Consider the following 12,296-nt stretch of genomic DNA (forward strand, 5'->3'; position numbering starts at 1 on the left):
GGCAGTTATATACAGGCCTTATATAACAAAGGCTAGGAGGTGGATCACAAGTTACAACATGAAATGGGAAAAGGCGAGTCAAAAGGGCAATGTTATTGTAGTCATGAGAGATTTTAATATGCAGGTTGATTGGGAAAATCAGGCTGGCAATGGATCACAAGAAGGCCAAAGAGAGCTTTTTAGAGCAGTTTGTCATTCAGCCTACTAGGAGATCAGCTATATTGGATTAGTGTTATGTAGTGAACTGGAGGCAAGTAGGGAGCTTAAGGTAAAGGGACCCTTAGGAACCAGTGATCCCAATACGATTTTGTTCAACTTGAAAGCAAAGTCTGATGTAGCCGTATTTTAGTGGAGTAAGGGAAATTACAGTGGTATGAGAGAGGAGTTGGCCAAAGTAAATTGGAAGGAGCTGCTGGCAGGGATGTCAGTACAGCAGCAATGGCATGCATTTCTGGGAAAAATGAGGAAGGTGCAGGATAAGTGTATTCCAAAAATGAAATACTCAAATGGTAAAATAGTACAACTGTATTCCGACAAGGGAATTCAAAGCTATTGTAAAAGCAAGAGAAAGGGCATACAACAAAGCAAAAATTAGTGGGAAGATAGAGGATTGGGAAGTTTTAAAAATCATTAGAAGGAACTAAAAAAATCATTAAAAGGGAAAAGATTAAATATAAAAGCAAGCTAGCAAATAATATCAAAGTGGATAGTTAAATTTTTTCAAGTATGTTAAAAATAAAAGAGAAATGAGAGTGGATATAGGACCACTAGAAAATGAGGCAGGAGAAATAATAATGGGGGGATAAGAAGATGGCTGCTGAACTAAATGAGTATTTTGCATCAGTCTTCACTGTGGAAGACACTAGCAGTATGCCTGATGTTGTAGTGTGTGAAGGAAGAGAAGTAGGTTGCTGTTACTAGAGAGAGGGTGCTCAACACATTGAAAGACCTAAGGGTACATAAGTTACCCAGACCAGATGAACTGCACCCTAGGGTTCTGAAAGTGGTAGCGGTAGAGATTGTGGAGGCATTAGAAAAGATCTTTCAGAAGTCATTGGACTCTAGCATGGTGCCAGAGGACTGGAAATTGCAAACATTACTCCACTCTTTGAGAAAGGAGGAAGGCAGCAGAAAGGAAATCATAGACAAGTTAGCCTGACCTCAGTGGTTGGGAAGATGTTGGAGTCAATTATTAAGGATGAGGTGTTGAGGTACTTGGAAGCACAGGTCAAGATAGTACAAAGTCAGCATGGTTTCCTTCAGGGAAAATCCTGCCTGATGAACCTGTTGGAATTTTTTGAGGAGATTACAAGTAAGATAGATAAAAGGGATGCAGTGGATGTTGTGTGGATTTTCAAGCCTTTGACAAAGTGCCACACATGAGGCTGCTTATTAAGTTAAGCGCCCATGGTATTACAGGAAAGTTACTAACATGGTTAGAGCATTGGCTGATTGGTAGTAGGCAGCGAGTGGGAATAAGAGGATCCTTTTCTGGTTGGCTGCCAGTGACTGGTGGTGTTCCACAGTGGTAAGTGTTGGGACCATTTCTGTTTACGCTGTATATAAATGATTTAGATGATGGAAGAGACGGTTTGTTGCCAAGTTTGCAGGTGATACAAAGATTGGTGGAAGAGCAGTTAGTGTTGAGGAAACAGGTAGGATGCAGAAGGACTTAGGCAGATTTTGAGAATGGGCAAGAAAGTAGCAAATGAAATACAATGTTGGAAAATGAATAGTCATGTACTTCGGTAGAAGAAAAAAACGTGCAGACTCTTTTCTAAACATGGAGAAAATCCAGGAATCTGAGATTCAGAGGGACTTGGAAGTTCTTGTGCAGAACACCCTGAAGGATAACTTGCAGTTTGAGTCAGTGTTGAGGAAGTCAAATGCCATGTTAACATTCATTTCAAGAGGCCTAGATTACAAGAAAAAGGATGTGATGTTGAGGCTTTTTAAGACACTGGTGTGGCCTCACCTTGAGTATTGTGAACAGTGTTGGGCCCCTCATTGTAGAAAAGATGTGCTGGCATTGGAGAGGGTCCAGAGGAGGTTCACAAGGATAATTCCAGGTATGTATCATACGAGGAACATTTGATAGCTCTGGGTCTGCACTCACTGGAATTCAGAAGGATGAGGAGGGATCTCATTGAAAGCTTTCGAACGTTGAAAGACTTAGACAGAGTAGATGTGGAAAGGATGTTTCCCATGGCGGGATAGTCTAGGACAAGAGCCTCAGGACAGAGGGACACCTTTTCAAAACAGAGATGCGGAGAAATTCCCCTAGCCAAAGGGTGGTGAACTTGTGAAATTTATTGCCACAGGCAGCTGTGGAGACCAGGTTGGTGGGTGTATTTAAGGCAGAGACTGATAGGTTCTTCATTAGACATGGTATCAAAGATTACGGGGAGAAGGCTGGGAACTGGGGTTGAGAAGGAGATAGAAAAAAGGATCAGCAATGATTGAATGGTGGAGTAGACTTGATGGGCCAGAAGGCCTAATTTTGATCTTATGGTTAAAATGCCACAAAAATGAAACATGCATTATTGAAGGGCAAGGAAGTGTCCAGTTGTATACAATCACGCGTCCAAACTGAGGTGTTAGGTAACCTTCCCTGTGTAAGTTCAATCATCATCATTTCTCACTTAGATAAATACTTTAAACGCCATTTTAAAAACAGATTATATGTCATTTATATAGGCCAGCAAATCCAGTTAGAATGCCCCAGGTCAGTTAACGCTTGTTAAAACTGACCACCACAACAAACAAGCCGACTAAATCATAGATTATATTGAGCTCTCAGTTTATCATTGTGTCCTCTGGTTAATAGACTACTACAGAACAGTTTATTTATATCAACATTAGATAAAGGTTTGTTTAGTTTGGCTCACTGCCAAAATAGAGTATTTAAATACAGCCTCAACAGGGGAACGGCTCCAAAAGGAATCGCAAATGACTAGCCAATATGAAAGGTGGTTGCGTAAAATTTCACGACCAGATAAGGCTAATGAGAGGACATGTCCTCTTCCATTACCACACAAGGAGTGCCCAGAGGCTGAAGGGCGTTCGTCAAAAAATGGTCCGGGCATTAGTGTGCGGTCAAAGTCGGTCCACGGCCCAGACAGCTTGCTGCAATCCAAAATAAAGCCCCGGGCTCGTTCAGCTTCCATAGGAGCTTGTATGGCTACAGAAGAGTCTTTCCCAAAGACACTCTCTTTAAGGGATGCCCATTCTCCAAGAAGATCCTCAGTCACTTTCAATCTTAATTCAAAGGAGTTCAAAGGGCACCGGAGACTGTCTGTCCCACAAGAGGCAATTTTAATGGCTCCGAAATCCATCCTGAAGAGAGAGAGCCCTTACGGCAGCAATTCTTCAGGAAACCATAACACCAGGGGTGAGTCTACAAAGCTGAACCCACTCTGTGCTACAAGGGGACCTGTCTCCCTGGGTACCGCTCCCAGAAGGTTCAGCCCTCAGGCAGCGACGTGCAGCTCCGAGTTCGCCAGAGTTCTCCTGGAACTCTGGACACAGGGTCAGGACGACCCGGCATCCATGTCAATGGAGCCACCTGTATGAAGAACTTGAGAATTAAACTCTTTAATAATTCCCTAAGATTCACAAGGAGGATCGGAATGGAACTCCTTCTCTAATCCGAAATGGAGAATGAAGATGGAGTGAAAACAAATTTAAAAATACAAGAGATTCTGCAGATGCTGGAAAGCCAGAATAACACCCGCAAAATGCTGGAGGAATTCAGTAAATCAGGTAGCATCTATGGAGAGGAAATTTCCCCCGGAGACCTTTCATCGAATTTAGGAACTCTGTTTTTAAATACTGTATTTTGTGTATTATTGCTTAGAAGTAATTATTATTGAAAAGATCTGAGTGTGTTTATTTCTTAATCCTAGATTTTTCCATGTACCTGCAGATGCTCTATAGTAAAATAATGTTTTTATCACCTTATCAGTAGACCTAAGTCAAGTTTGTTTGGATATATCGAATACAACCTGAGAAAGAACTTTGCATTTTGAGACATTTGAGCACCACCAAGTTTTAACTCCAACGCTAGGGGAACATTGTTGGATTAAGCTCCATCTGAATTCAGTCCATTCTGAATTAATTGATTCCAAATGCATAACTAACATTTAACAAACTGGAAGTAAAACGAAAATGTGATCTTGACAATCAGGTTCTCGGTATATCACGTTAGATTATTCACAGGTGAAATCATTATGGAGTAGCATCTGGAAAGAAATATGGACGTAGGTTAAGGAAGGGAATCTGTCCAAAACAATAAGAGAACATTTGGTGAGAAAATCTTGGGCTCAGTGTAGAATGATTTACCTCTAAGTGAGGTGGAGTGGTTTAAGTACAGAAAGGAAGAATTCTGATTTACTGTATCAGAATGCCACATCCCAATAGAATTGCTATGTACCAGCAGAATGAATAACCTGCTAAGTTCTTGGTTGTTGGAATGGCTACCAGCATAAAAGCCAGGACCAACAGGCTCCAGGGCCGCTTCTTCCACCAGGCCATCAGACTGCTTAACTCATGCTAACACAGCTGTATTTCTATGTTATATTGACTATCCCGTTGTACATGCTATTTATTATACATTACTAAAAGTTACACATTGCATATTTAGACTGAGATGTAATGTAGAATTTTACTCCTCATGTATATGAAACATGTAAATAACAAAGTTGATTCAATTCAAAAGTACAATAAAGACATTGGTTTGAAAGAGTAACACCTACCAAGCTACTTGCTTAGCATAAGGTGCACCAATAACAGCTATCCTGCAGTTCAATAGTTAAAGGTCAGTAACTTACTTTCCCAAAGAATAACAATGTTAATGGTACCGAAATACAAACTGATCAGAAGTTTAGATGTTTAAATCAAATTCTCAGATTCCTCTATATCTCCACCACCCATGTATAAATGAGATGCAATGTGGCTGAAAGTGATTAACGCAACGTACCGGAAATCAGCTGGTTTGTGTCTGGTATGGAGAGGCCTCTGCACGAGATCAGAAAAAGCTGCAGAAAGTTAGAAACTCAGCCAGCACCATCATAGGCACTAATCTCCCTAGCATCCAGGAGACCTTCAAAAGGCAATGCCTCAAAATGGTGGCATTGATCATTAAGGGTCCCTATAACCAGGGCATGCCCTTTTGTCATTGCCCCCCTCAAGGAAGTGGTGCAAGGACCAGAAGACACACACTCAGGGTTTCAGGAACAGCTTCTTCCCCTCTGCCATCAGATTTCTGAAAGGACAATGAATCCATGAACACTTCCTCAGTATTTTCCCTTCTTGCTGCACTATTTATTTAATTTTATTTTATATACATATTATTGTAATTTATAGTTCTTTAGTTACATATTTCAATGTACTGCTGCCACAAAACAACAAATTTCATGACATATTTCAGTGTTATTAAACCTGATTCTGACTCTTCACGATTCCCAGCAGCTGCCAGGCTGGAACAGGCATCGTGCAGAAAAGCAGTTAGTACACCATTTGGTTTCCATGGTGGTGGTTTCTTTAAGCGGGGACTTATAGATATTTAGAGCACCATATATAGAGAGAAGGTCAATCCATGCAGGCATAAAAATTACCTGTTTTGATTAATCAAATTTTCTGGCTCTTGGTGGGTGGGTATTTGTAAAATATAATAAAAGTTGCTGTTTCCACTACACTCTCAGGTTATAACTTCCAGATCCTGGTTACTTACTGGCCAAAAGGTAAATTCCTCAACTTCTTTCAGATCTTTCTAGCGATTAGTTTAATTGTATCCCCTTCATAATTGTCCTCTCTGCTGAGAGGTGGATGTTTCCCATTCACTCGGTCTGTACCTTTTGTAACCAGGGTCCTGATGAAGTGTCTTGACCTGAAATATCAACTCTCTATTTCTCTCCATAGAAATTGCCTGACCTGCTGAATTCCTCCAGCATTCTCCAGATTTCCAGCATCTCTAGAACCTCTTGTGTTAAATTGTATACCTTGATTAAATCTCCACAATCATTTTGCATAACCTAAATTTCCAGGCCTATATATTTCTGCTTCCTCTCATGTGATATAACTGTGGCTTTTGCACTATTTTACACAGCCTCAGCTTAATGCACACTGCTCTTAGATGCATTTCAGCCTTTAAAGGCAAGAGTCTTCTGAATGGTCTTTATCACCCATTTTTCATCATTCATGGAACCGCAGACAGACACTCCAATATCTCTTCATTCTAAACTTATTAGTATCTCATAATTGATTATTGTGTCTGATTCAAGATGCAAGATTGGTTAATGAAATTTCCTGTATACTGTACAAATGTAAAGGAAAACAAAATAATTATTACCCCAAATCTGATACAGCTGAAAAAACCCACAAAAGACAAAAAAAAAATAATAATAATTTTAAAAACACAATAAATAAATACATATGATGGCTTATATACATAGTATGTCTACAAAGTAACACTGGGTTGTATATAAGGTGACTGATGGACAATAATAAAGTAATGGTGGAATTAATGGGAGAAGGTGTTCATCCACTACCACTTGGGGAAAGTAACTGTTTTTGAGTCTAATGGTCCAGGCATGGATGCTATGGAGCCTCCTCCCTGATGGGAGTGGGACAAACAGTCCATGAGTAGAGTGAGAGGGATCCTTCATGATGTTGTTAGCCTTTTTCCAACACCTTCCAGTGTGTGTTTATATATGTCCTTGACGGTGGGTAGGCTGGTGCCGGCAATGCATTGGACAGATCCTTTGTGATGATACTAGCCTTTTTCCAACACCTTTCAGTATATATTTATGTATGTCCTAGATGGTGGGTAGGCTGGTGCCGGTAATGCATTGGACAGTTTTGGTTCCCTTTGGAGAGTCTTCCTGTCTGCCGCAGTGCACTTTTCATATATTGTAAAGAGTGAGGCAGCTTGTTAGGATGCTCTCTACTGCTCATTTGTAGAATAACATGAGCTTGGATGTGCAAAGCCCAGCCCTCTTCAGCCTCCTCAGAAAGTAGAGGCATTTGTGAGCTTCCTTGACTGTGTAGAATGTGTTCTGGGACCAAGAGGTTGTGTGTGGTGTGCACTCCCAGGAGTTTGAAACTGCTTTCAGTTTCCACTACTGTGCCTCTGGTGTAAAGAAGGATGTGAGTGGTGCGAGTTCTCTGTAAATTGATAATCATCTTCTTTGTCTTGTTGACATCAAGGAAGGAGATGGTCATCTTATTCTCCCCACCCCCCTAAATGCATTCTGACACTTCTCTTAAATAAATTCCAGTTGCACCTTTTTGGCCCATTAGAAATTCCATTGATGCCTTTGTGCTGCCTACAGTTTCATTTTCCTCATTTTCAACCATACTGCTATTATGCTGACTTAAGTCTGAAGTATTGATATAGGCTCAATAAACAAAGTTCCGCACACGGTACCATAATTTCCTCCATTGTTTATTTTAATGCTTATGATAAATCCTCTAATAGGTTCAGTCTCTGTAGAACGTAGAAAACCTACAGCACAATATAGGCCCTTTGTCCTACAATGCTGTCGCAAACACATACCAACTTGAAAAATTACCTAGGGTTACCCATAGCCCTCTAATTTTCTGAGCTCCATGTACCTATCCAGAAGTCTGTTAAAAGACCCTATCATATCCACCTCCACCACTGTCACTGGCAGCCCATTCCACATACTCACCACTCTCTGTGTAAAAAACTTAGACCTGACATCTCCTCTGTACCTACCTCTAAACACCTTAAAGCTGTGCCCTCTCGTGTTAGCCATTTCAGCCCTGGGAAAAAGTCTCCGACTATCTACAGGATCAATGCCTCTTATCATCTTATACACCTCTATCAGGTCACCTCTCATCCTCTGATGTCACTCCAAGGAGAAAAGGCCGCGTTATTTCAACCTATTCTCATAAGGCATGCTCCACAATCCAGGCAGCATCCATGCAAATCTCCTCTGCACACTTTCTATGGTTTCTATACTCTTCCTGTAGTGAGGTGACCAGAACTGAGCACAGTACTCCAATTGGGGTCTGATGAGCATCCTATATAGCTGTAACATTACCTCTTGGCTCTTAAACTCAATCCCACGGTTGATGAAGGCCAATGCATCGTATACCTTCTTAACCACAGAGTCAACCTGCGCAGCAGCTTTGAGTGTCCCATGGACTTGGACCCCAAGATCCCTCTATATTTATTATATCCTCAAAGTGTACATTTAGAACAATACTTGTCTTTAACCTTCATTGTGAGATTATTCCTTCGGTCTCTATTATACTCTACTCTTTCTCCTAGTGTCATTCACTTTTTATTTATAACTCAGTTTAGAGTTTTTTTTTCATTTTACCTGCCATTATTTTCTTTTTTACTCTTTTTGATTTCTTTATTTCATTTAAATTTTCATTTCTACACTCCCAATATTCTGTCAAGATAACTATAGTTTTGAGATTGCAGTGTCTTCACCACCTGGCATATCAAGAATTGAAACCATGTTTTATTAAGAATATACTTGGTCTAAACCCTTCAATGTTCCAATAATAAGATGCCTTTGTTTCTAGAATTCTGTTAAAACCTATTTCAGCTTTACAGTTCCTCAATTTAGAAATGCCTCTCTTCTATGTTTCTCCTTTTGCAGTGCTAAATCTGACCAGATTATGAGTGCTCATTCCAAGCAAAGTGGCTGTCCACTGACACACCTTCCATGCACTGATATTTATTTCTTAAGCCTGTCTGGTACCACACTCTCTCTTCAACTTTGTTTTCTCTATACCCGCTTCCTTGTTTACTCTCCTGGGTTAGGTTATGGAAATTGAAATCAATCCACTTTACCTAGAAATTTCAATGCACCATAATCCATATGGTAAATAGTCATAGCAGTTTTGATCATCAAGGATACGAAGAAATAGGAATGGAGACACAAACATAGCACTGAGGGCAGGTCTGTGCTTTAATTGTTTCCCTCCAGTTTTGTAGATTCCGAGGTGATGAGGCCAATGTAGAAGCCACAGTCTTCCACAGGTGGGACAAGTAATAGACAATACGGTAGGCAGGTGTGTAGTTGGTAAGGTGATGCCACTACTTACACTAGGATTTTGTGTACTCCCAATGCATGGCCTTGTGGTTGCCAATGTCATCCCAAATTCTTCTTTTCCAAAGTCATGGGGCAGTACTTCCAAGAATTAGCAGGATATTGCATTTTTTCATGTGGCTTTGAGCTCTTTTTCTATATCCAGTTCCTGTCTCTCTTCCGTTGAGAGAGCTCAGAACAGTGAATCTACCGAAGGAATCTGGCGTAGCCAGTCCAGCAAGCATACTGATCATAATTAAGGAAAGTTGGCCTGGAAAAGAATGCTGATATTGTTTTCCCTGTCCTTCCAGTGAGTTTGGAGGATCATGTGGAGACAGAATTAAAGGTATCTTTACAATGTTTCAGTTGCATTTAACAAGACAAACAGTAGGACTCCAATATTGATTATGTCAGTTCTAACTCCAACTTAGGCGAATGTGGTTCTATTTTGCTATGGCATTCTAAGTTGAACTTGAAGTGAATACTGTGTTGAATTAAACTCCTTCACTCCTGCCACCTTTCAGCTAAAATTGTTGACAGAGTTTCTGGTGGTATATAACCCAGATGTAAATAATTCCATATCTCTATTTAAAGTTTAAAGTAAATATATTATCAAAGTGCATATATGACACCATATACAACCCTGAGATTCGTTTTCTTGCAGGCATACACAGTAAACCCAAGAAACACAATAGAATCAGAGAAAGACTGCACTCGATATGATAGACAAACAACCAAAGTGCAAAAGACAACAAACTGAAACTACAAAAAGAATGAGAAATAGAAATAGTAATAATAATATATAAATAAGCAATAAATATTGACAACATGAGATGAAGAGTCCTTGAAAGAGAGTCCTTAGATTGTGGGAACAGTTCAGTGATGGAGCGAGTGAAATTGAGTAAAGTTACCACCTCTGGTTCAAGAGCCTGAGGGTTGAAGTAAACTCCTCCTGAATCTGGAGCTGTGGGTCCTGAAGTTCCTGTACCTTCTACCTGATGGCAGCAGCAAGATGAGAGTGTGGCCTGGGTCTTTGATGATGGATGTTGCTTTTCTGTGACAGCACTCCGTGCAGATGTGTTCAGTGGTGGGGAGGGTTTTACCCATGATAGACTGAGCCATATCCCAAACAAAAGAAAATCTGACAATGCTGGAAATCTAAGCAACACACACAAAATACTGGAGGAGCTCAGGAGGCCAGGCAACATCAATGGAAAAGAGTAAACAATTGATGCTTTGGACCAACATCAGGACTGAGCCGTATCCACTACTTTTTGTAAGAGTTCTGTAGGAAGTAAGAGCAAATCAGTTTCCCCTAGCTAAGACTGCTTATTCAATTAAAAGCAACTCCGTATTTTTATCAACACAAGAGATTCTGCAACTGCAGGAAGTCCAGAATGCTGGAGGAACTCAGCATCAACGGAGAGGGATAAAGAGTCAGTGTTTCTGGCTGAGACCCTCAAGTGTCCTAATGAAGGATCTTGGTCTGAAATGTTGACTGTTTATTTAATTCCACAGATGCTGCCTGACCTGCTAAGTTCCTCCAGCATTTTGTGTGTGTTACTCTATTTTTTATTTTATTGTTTCTTTTTGAGAGATTTTAGATACAATGGCAGCGTAACATAGTATAAACCCAAACTCTATTCATTGGAGCGTAGAAGGTTGAGGGGGGATTTGATCGAGGTATTTAAAATTTTGAGAGGGATAGATAGAGTTGACGTGAATAGGCTGTTTCCATTGAGAGTAGGGGAGATTCAAATGAGAGGACATGATTTGAGAGTTAGGGGGCAGAAGTTTAAGGGAAACACGAGGGGGTATTTCTTTACTCAGAGAGTGATAGCTGTGTGGAATGAGCTTCCTGTAGAAGTAGTAGAGGCCAGTTCAGTTGTGTCATTTAAGGTAAAATTGGATAGGTATATGGACAGGAAAGGAGTGGAGGGTTATGGGCTGAGTGCAGGTAGGTGGGACTAGGTGAGAGTAAGCGTTCGGCATGGCCTGTTTCTGTGCTGTGATTGTTATATGATTATATGGTTATACCAAATTACCCATACATGGCAATTCCAAAACTTTCTTCACAAATTGCTGACATTAACTTGGCAGATGGAACAATTATAACCTATTACACATGAAATGTTTAAAAGCAACTAAATTGTAATAACGGGTCTGTTCATGGATCTAAAATGATTTTACTCACGACTTAATCCCCCGAGAATTTGAAAGCCCCCCCTTTATCCCTGGAATGTAGAATGCAGAGGGGTGACCTTTCAACAACAAAATCATGAGGATATAAAATAAGATGGATGGTCATGATCTTTCCCACAGGGTTGTGGAGAGAAAACTTTGGTGGGGGTGGGGTGGCAGAGATTTACGAAGGACCCGAGGGAAACTTCTACACACACCCGGTCTATGGAATGAAGGACCAAAAGAAGTGGCGGTGAGGGAGTACAATTACAATTGGGGCATTGGGGCAGATTCGTGGTTATGGAATTGAAGCTGATTGGCATGGAGAAGCTGGACTGAGAGCTCGTTTCCGCGCAGACCAGCCGACTGACCCCCTCACTTTCCCGCTGTCCTTTATGCCTTTTCGTGCTGCGGAGGCCACAGGTAACGTTCCTCCAGGGAGGAAGGTGGAAATAACGGAGCAGATGCCTTTGGGAAACACGCAGGTAAAGATAATTCAAGCTGAAAACAATTTTCGCTTTGGGATTTTCCTCGTTTTCCCAGTCGTGCACTGTAAAAAGGATGAACTCCACTTTCCAAACCTTTCGTATCGATGCCTGTTAAACAGTTTACGAATTTAAGCCTGAAATCCACGGGGAGACAAGACTCAAACATGAAAACCAACGTGAAATTCCCCAGATGACTTGCACGTTCACATCCCCAAATGCCAAATTAGCCAGAAAAAGACTGAATAAATCCTTCTGAAAGCACAAAAATGCAGCTTTATTCTAATCTGTACTTCCCACTCTGAAACCGGCAGCTTTTCCAAAAACAGCGCATTTTTCCCTGCTTTATGTTTTCAAACCGCAGAAGTGGAAGGTTTATTTGGCGCATTCTTGGAGGAGCTAGATTACTGCAATAACATTCAGAAATAAGGTTCAAGCAAAAATTCAACTTGCTGGAACCCCAGACAGCCCGCAATAACAAGAGCGGGATATGTTCCTTATGAACAGGTCTGGACCCATGCCACTGTGGTTACTGTCACTTTAAGAAAATGCTGGCGACTCC

The sequence above is a fragment of the Hypanus sabinus genome, chromosome 19 (assembly GCF_030144855.1).
Source record: "Hypanus sabinus isolate sHypSab1 chromosome 19, sHypSab1.hap1, whole genome shotgun sequence".
NCBI classification, from domain to species: domain Eukaryota; kingdom Metazoa; phylum Chordata; class Chondrichthyes; order Myliobatiformes; family Dasyatidae; genus Hypanus; species Hypanus sabinus.